Source organism: Quercus suber, unplaced genomic scaffold (assembly GCF_002906115.3).
Source record: "Quercus suber isolate HL8 unplaced genomic scaffold, Cork oak 2.0 scaffold_84, whole genome shotgun sequence".
In the NCBI taxonomy this organism is placed as follows: domain Eukaryota; kingdom Viridiplantae; phylum Streptophyta; class Magnoliopsida; order Fagales; family Fagaceae; genus Quercus; species Quercus suber.
The window spans coordinates 940,298-948,004 of NW_027069549.1; positions in this window are offsets into that span (position 1 = coordinate 940,298).

The following is a 7,707-nucleotide window of genomic DNA, read 5'->3' on the forward strand; positions in this document are numbered from 1 at the left end:
TGTCAATTTTGTGAAGCAGCTTGTGTTCTTTTGAAATAAGCAGTCCAAGGTTACTTTTTAGATAAGCTTTTCACAGTACAAAAAAACTGCAGTCCTTTCCAACTTTGTTTTTATTTATTTATTTATTATTTTTACATATTACACTCTTAAAGTTTGGGTTAATTTTAATTTTATCTTCTAAAGTTTCAAAATTTTGTCTGCTCCCCTAATATTTTGTGGTTAAATTTACTCCATTCCATCCATGCACCGCGTCTAATTGTCAGTAAAGACTATCATGTGAGCTAGTTGATCCAATGAAATTATGACATGTCATTTTATTTATACTTACCACCTCAATTAAATAGTTTATTTTTATTTTTTAAAAGTCTTTAAAATCTAAAAATTATAAAAATTAACAGTAAAAAACAAATCACCAACTAGAAAGCAATAGCTTTTCTTGAAGTACTGGGGGAAAAAAAAAAAAAACTTTAAAATCTCTAATCATCTATCACCTTCCAAATAGACATTCTCAATCTCCCACCCAATCGATGTTAGTAAAGGGTGGACCAACATAGAACATGTTTCAAATGTTAGTATGATAGTTCTCTATATCCACGATTTCATACTAACTTTAACCCCCTGCGTGTTGTCACCAAGGTTTTCAAACTCGGACCGTTCATTGAACAGTAAAAGGGAGAGGTTCAAGGTTTTTGAGGTCAAACTGAGGTCGAACCGGGGTTGAACCGTGATGACGTCATAATTAATTAAAGCCTAAATATAGATATTAAATTTATAAAACTAGCAAAATTGACTAATATATCTATATATGTGAGGTAAATTTAATGATTTTCAAGCATATATTTAATAATTAAATAAGAAAGTTAATAAAATAAAATAATAACCATGAAAACATTAAAATTTATGATTAATTTTTGAAGTAAAGTTGAATATCTTTGAAGGATTTTAATTATAATTTTTTAATAATTAATTAAAGCCTAAATATAGATATTAAATTTATAAAACTAGCAAAATTGACTAATATATCTATATATGTGAGGTAAATTTAATGATTTTCAAGCATATATTTAATAATTAAATAAGAAAGTTAATAAAATAAAATAATAACCATGAAAACATTAAAATTTATGATTAATTTTTGAAGTAAAGTTGAATATCTTTGAAGGATTTTAATTATAATTTTTTTTATTCCTTGTAAGAGATGGATAATTTAATTAAGTAGAATAAAAGTGTGTTAAATTGTTTTTTTTCAAAAAAAAAAAAAAATTGCTAAGGGGTTGGATTGCATAGTTCTTGCCCGGTTCGTGTGGTCCAACCCCGGTTTTAGGGGTTCACAGAATTGCCACATATGCCCGGTTCTTTATGCTTAAAAAATCGGTTTTCATCCTGGTTCTTGGTTTCACGATCCGACTTTCCGGTCCGGTCCGGTTCTAAGAACTATGGTTGTCACTTGTCACAACTCAACACAAAAATTATCTGTGTAGAGCAAGTATAGAAGCACAACAAAATCTCCAAATATTTTCACAATAATTTTGTTTTGAGTTGTGGTCATGGATCTCAATGCAATCTTATTTTGCTTTGATTTATGGTGGATTTGCGCCTTAAACTTATTGCAAAAATGGTCTAGGATTTTATTGTGCTTGTAGAAGAATTCATATGTTTAACTTAGTTTGATTAAAAAATTAGTAAACTATGACTTAGGAAGCACTTGCACTAATACTGGCACAAATATAAGTATGGATACAATATGGCAATACGACAATTTTTGAAAAACTAGGACACAAGCATATGTCTATACATGCGTGGGTGGAGAAGATATTTGTGTGTGTGTCTATTGTCTATCTAAATAATGAAAAATAGAATTGTAAAATGATAGAATTACTTGGCTTGATGGGTGGTGAATTTTAACTCATAAAAGACAAATTTGATAAGAAGTCTATTCACGTATGGGTGGGTGGAGAAGATAAATGCAAAATAAAGATAAACACAAATAAACAAAACAAGGAAAAAAGGCAAAAGGGAAAAATCCTTGAGAGAAACAGATCTGGCATGAGTAATAACAACAACAACAACAACAACAATAAGTTTCCTTCTAAGTTTGGGGGGACTGGAGAATGTCATTTCCTCAAACCTTAAGTGTAACTTGCCCATTATAGTATAATATCTTCTCAAAAGCACAAATTTTTAGTCTGATGATAAAGAATTCTCATTAAGAGCGGAAAACATAGATTATAACTCTCTTAAAAAAGATGGCATTTGTTCGTATCTAATTATTTAATTTGCATCATGAGTAGTTACAAAAAACTAGAGTGTCACTTGATATATAAATTTAAATGAACTAATAACTTATGTGGAATTTAAGGGTCCATTTGATTGGAGGGGTAGAAAAGTGGGAGGATAGAAAATAATGGGAGGATGGAAAAGTGAGAGGATAGAGAAGATTTTAATCTCTCTCCTTTTTGTTTGGCTGGGAGTGAAAAAGTGGATGGATGGAAAAAAAAAAAAAAAAGAGTTTGAATAAATTTACTCATATATCCTTATTAAAAATTGATGCTCAATTAAAACAAAAAAGTGACAAACAAAGAAAAAAAATCACTCAAATTTATTAAAAAATAATAATCATGTCAAGAAAAAAAAAAATCACGTCTAGTTAAAAAAAAAAAAAAAAAGAAAAAAAGAAAAGAGCCAACATTGGCCCAAAAAAAAAAAAAAACCAACATTGCCTAGGAAAGCAACTGGAAGCATTTTTGTCCATATAACAAATTACACTCTCTTTCTCAGTTTTCTCTCCATTTTAGAGAGAAAACATTTTGGTGAGTCTGAAGAAAAAACACTCAGGCCCCACCACATTTTTTTCTTCTCTTCCCTCCCAATCAAGCACCCTCTAAAAAGTTTTCTTTTTAAAGTTTTCTATTCACTCTATTTTACCTCCAAATAAATACACCTTAAGAGTTTGACTTAAAGACTTACTTCAAAATAAACCATATGGGAATAACTCTTTCATCAATGCACCTAGTCAATTTAGGTCTTTGGGGTGTTTTTAGGGTTAGAACAAAGTGAGACCTAGTGCCCATGGGGACTAGAATTTGGACTCTTCCGCTTAGGGAAAGTCAGAGCTGCTATCCCAACTAGAGGTCTGGTGGTCATGGTTGTTGCATGTTTGGTTGGCTTATCCATGTGAAATTATCCAGTTTCTGATCCAACATAGATAATTATGTAGTACAATCCGAAACAGTAATGGAATTGAAATTTTGCAATAAAATTGAACTTGCTAATCAAAATGTCTGGTTGCCAAATAGCCTAGCTAGGTGTTAACAACACTTCCGGTTTGACCCTAATTAAGGCAAAGGACCCGTTAGTTTTGCGTGTGCTTTACCAACTAGTCAAGAAGAGCTTTTGGATGTCACATTGTCACATGAAGTAAAAGAAATAGAATTTTCGTTGTGAGAGAGAAATTCGGATGGGTCATGTAATTTACAGGTCCTAACAGCATCATCTTTTGGGCTGCAAATTATTTTATTTTATTTTATTTTTTGGGAGTGTTTAGTTTTGTTTTGTTTTACTCTCTCTCTCTCTCTCTCAATTGACATTGACCTTTTGTTATGTTTGAGAATAGTTAGAAATCGTGAGACATTTCTCTGATACCATGCTAGAAAAAAAAGGAAAATTATTGAATATTTCAGGAGTATCAAAATTGTATACTCTCTCATCTCACATAAATTGTGAGTCCCATATTAAATTTGATTAGTGGGACCTATAGTTATGTGAGAGGGGAGAATATACATCTATGGTACTCCAAGAGTACTCAATAATTATCTGAAAAAGAAATTAGTAGGAAGATGTAGAGAGAGAGAGAATAAAGAATTAATATGGTTTGGCCATAAAAAGGTTTACATTCATAGCGTAAAAGAAAATTCCAATTTGTCATGACTAATTGAATGATCACATAAATGATCACTTGTGTTTAATTTTCTATATTTATTATAGTTACCATTGTATAAGGGAAAATTATTGAATAACTCTTATATGAATTGTGGGTTTTACCATAAATTTAATTAGTGAGACTCATAGTTATGTGAGAGGGGAGAGTACGAATTTATAGTACTCCGAAAGTACTTAATAATTATTCTTGTAAAAGTTGCACGATATATGACATGAAAATGCCATTAATTCTTAGAAAATTGATTTAAATTTAGCCATTTTTTTCCCTTTAAAATCAAAACTATTGATATTAAATTATTAAGTCTCATGTATATTTGTTTCTCCAAAAAAATAAATAGATAAAAGGTTTCATGTATACTTCTTTGATACATGCATTATATCATGGAACCTATGCCCCAAAAATTGGGCAAATATTACGTTTACATTACATTGCACAACATTTTTATAGGATAATCAAAATTAGGTACAGATTAAGTTAGGACGCTTCGGGGGTACCTAATACATTCTCCACTAGTAACCAAACTCTCGAATTTGTAAATTGGTTTCAAACACAACTTTATCAAATTTAAGTTTAAAGGTGATGTTACATCTAAAGACTTCTGTGAAGTTTCTTGATATCTTAAGTTTCCTAAATTTGCATTAAATGGATATGTTTGGGAGTAATACTTAATTTAGAGAAAGTTTATAGACGCAAAAAATTTAATAGTAATAAATGTGAGAGATTATTAGTGGTTGGAAAAAAATGATATCATTGGCAGGCTCAAATGAGAAATAGTAAAAATTTACCAATTTAACTATTTTAGCATATTTTTCCTTTTTTTTTCATTTCCTTTTTTGTTTTTTTTCAATTCTTGTGACTATGTCATAGGCTAAACGTGGCTGTGAAGCGAACTATACTGCGAATACGCTAAATGGAGGGTGGGCTTTTCTGTTTGAAAAGTTTCCGGCCTTTTTTTAACTTGGGAGTCACACCATGGTCCACTTAGATCATTTACTGTATGGGCGGCGGCTAGTGGCAATTTGTACAGAAACAGGCCATTATTTGTGGGCTTTATTTATGGTTTTTGTTTAGTGCGGAACAAAATGGGCCATTGACATTTGCAGTTAATGGACTGCCCTCATGGGCCTTGACGATGATAAATTGTGAAGCTTGATCCAGTTCAAGCTAAGGTCAAGACTTTATAGTTAAAGCACAACTGCATTGATTATCATTTTAAAATCTTCTAGTGATCTTGAGTATCTTTTTTATCTTATGTAAAGGGTATATGCAAGGCCCCTCTTATGTAAATGTAATCTACGAATATAAGTCTGATTGATGGGAAATTATTATATACTCCCGGAGTACCATAAATACGTACTCTCTCTTCTCTTATGAATGGTGGACCCATTTTTCATGTGAGAGGAGAGAGTACGCATTTATGGTACTCCGGGAGTACTTAATAATTTTCCCTGATTTATATATGAGAGAAGAGTTATATAAATTAACTTTAAATCCAGATTATTTACTATTGAACTGAAGTGAATTTTATTAACATAGAAAGGAACTTAAGGAATGTCACTTATACAAACCTAAAATTAATAACATAGCTAATTAGCTATCTTTTATTATGGTCCAGTCTTGGATTACATGTTTAAATGCAGGACACCGTGACTACAACAACATTTAACATCATTACAATGAATCATGGCATGGAGATGGACTCAAATTGAAATTATTTACCATAAACATGTCAGAAAACATTCTCCAAAAACAATACTTGAAAGGAAAGAACTAGAAAGGATAGTAGTGAATCCACCTATGGAACATGTCATAACATTCCTTGCATTTGTACTCTGTTGGTGAGTGTTCAGCACTTCAGCTCCCTACACAAATTAAAAATAATTCATGTAATTTTATTTTATTTTTATTTATTGCATGTAACAATGAAGTGAAAAATTAAAGTTCTTTTTCATGCCTTTATTGTAACGTTACACATGTCAAGCAGTATCCGCTATATTTCCTTGTGTACCTAGATAATAATATGCACATTATTAGCCATAAGAAAACATTGACAATAAAAGGGGGAAAATACTAATAAACTCACCCATCAATAAACCAAGGTCTCCAATCAGTATTAATTGTGAGGTCTAGAGAATTTAGTAGCAATATGTGTGACTGCCATGTCATGATCTTCATTGCAGGAGAGAGTAAAATTTTTAGTTATTAAAAAAATTTATAATTAATTAAAAGGGGGAGTAGTTTAGATTTAGGGGAGTGGAGTGGAGTAATTTGATATGTGGTTTAGATGATACGTTTTGTTAGGGGGAGTTTACTATTTTATATTTTAAAAAACATTGTTGCTTTAAATTTTGTATTTAAGATGTGGTTGATATATCTATTTGTGGGTAAATTCCATAATAAACTTGAGTATTCAATATTAAAGCATTCAGTATTTTAGTTACCTAGGGGCTAAAAAGATTTTTCATTAGGATTATTTTAATTTTACTTGAAGCAAATCCTAATACAATAAACATAAAACTATTATATATAATAGATTTGGACCTTGTCTAGAATGATTCTAATTTTAATTTTTTTTATAGGAGAATTATTGCAATTTGAAGAAGCATAAAGAACAGTTCTGTAGGACTAACTGAAAGCAATGACGTAGTTCTCTTCATTATGGTTCATATTCTTAGATTAGTATTCATAAACTGCCCACAAGACTACAACACTAACAAGTAACAAGCTCTTACATTCCTTGGAAACGATTATCGCAATTCGCAAGGACTGGAATTGCAATTATTAACTGCATACGATGAAAAAAAAAAACCACGGGATAATAATGGATCCATCTGAGGAACATATCATAACATTCTTTACGTTTGTACTCATGTGGTGAATGTCCAGCTCCCTACACAAATTAAAAAGGTTTTTTTAGTACCTTAGTATCAATTAAGATAGACTGCAAACCAAAAAATAAAAAATAATTGATGGAGCAATGAAGTGGAAATTAAAAAAAATAAAAAAATAAATAAATAAATAAATCTTGCCTTTACAGTTGCACGTCAAGCTGTGTACTTCCTTATGTACCTGAAGAATGCATGCTGTTAGTGTTACCCATATAGAAAAACAAATAAAAAATACTAAGTGTTCGTTTGAAAACAATTTATCTAATTTTTTGTTGAAATTTTTTTTACTAGAAAATATGTTAAAGTATACTTATACTTTTAAAAAATTAGGAAAAAGTGAAATTTTAAAAAATTGTACATAAAAGATAAAAGTTAAAAACTAAAACTAATGCCAAATAGACTCTAAATCTAGCATCAATTTTATTAGAGAAGCTCACATAACAATGAATGTGATTAATGCTTGCGTAAAAAATATAATATATGAATTTCTTAATTACTATTTATTTTTTTATTTTTTAACTACCAACATATCAATACGTAAAATCTTTGTATTAAAACTTTTATAATAATTGTAACATCACTCTAAATACAGTGTCAGCTCTAGGATTATTTTTAAGGGAGGTCAATAAGAAACATAAATTATAAAAAATATAAAACAAAAGAGAACTTGAATATATCGATATCAAAAAAAAAAAAAAAAAATTGAAATACATAAAATTTTACAATTGCTTTCTATGATTTTTCATATTTTGAAATTGTTACATGATTTCGTCATTATCAATCCTACGAGTTATATCTATTTCAATGTACACAACCAAACAATCATTCATCAATTAATTTCCAATTTGATTGATTTATTTCGAACTTGTTAAGATTTAA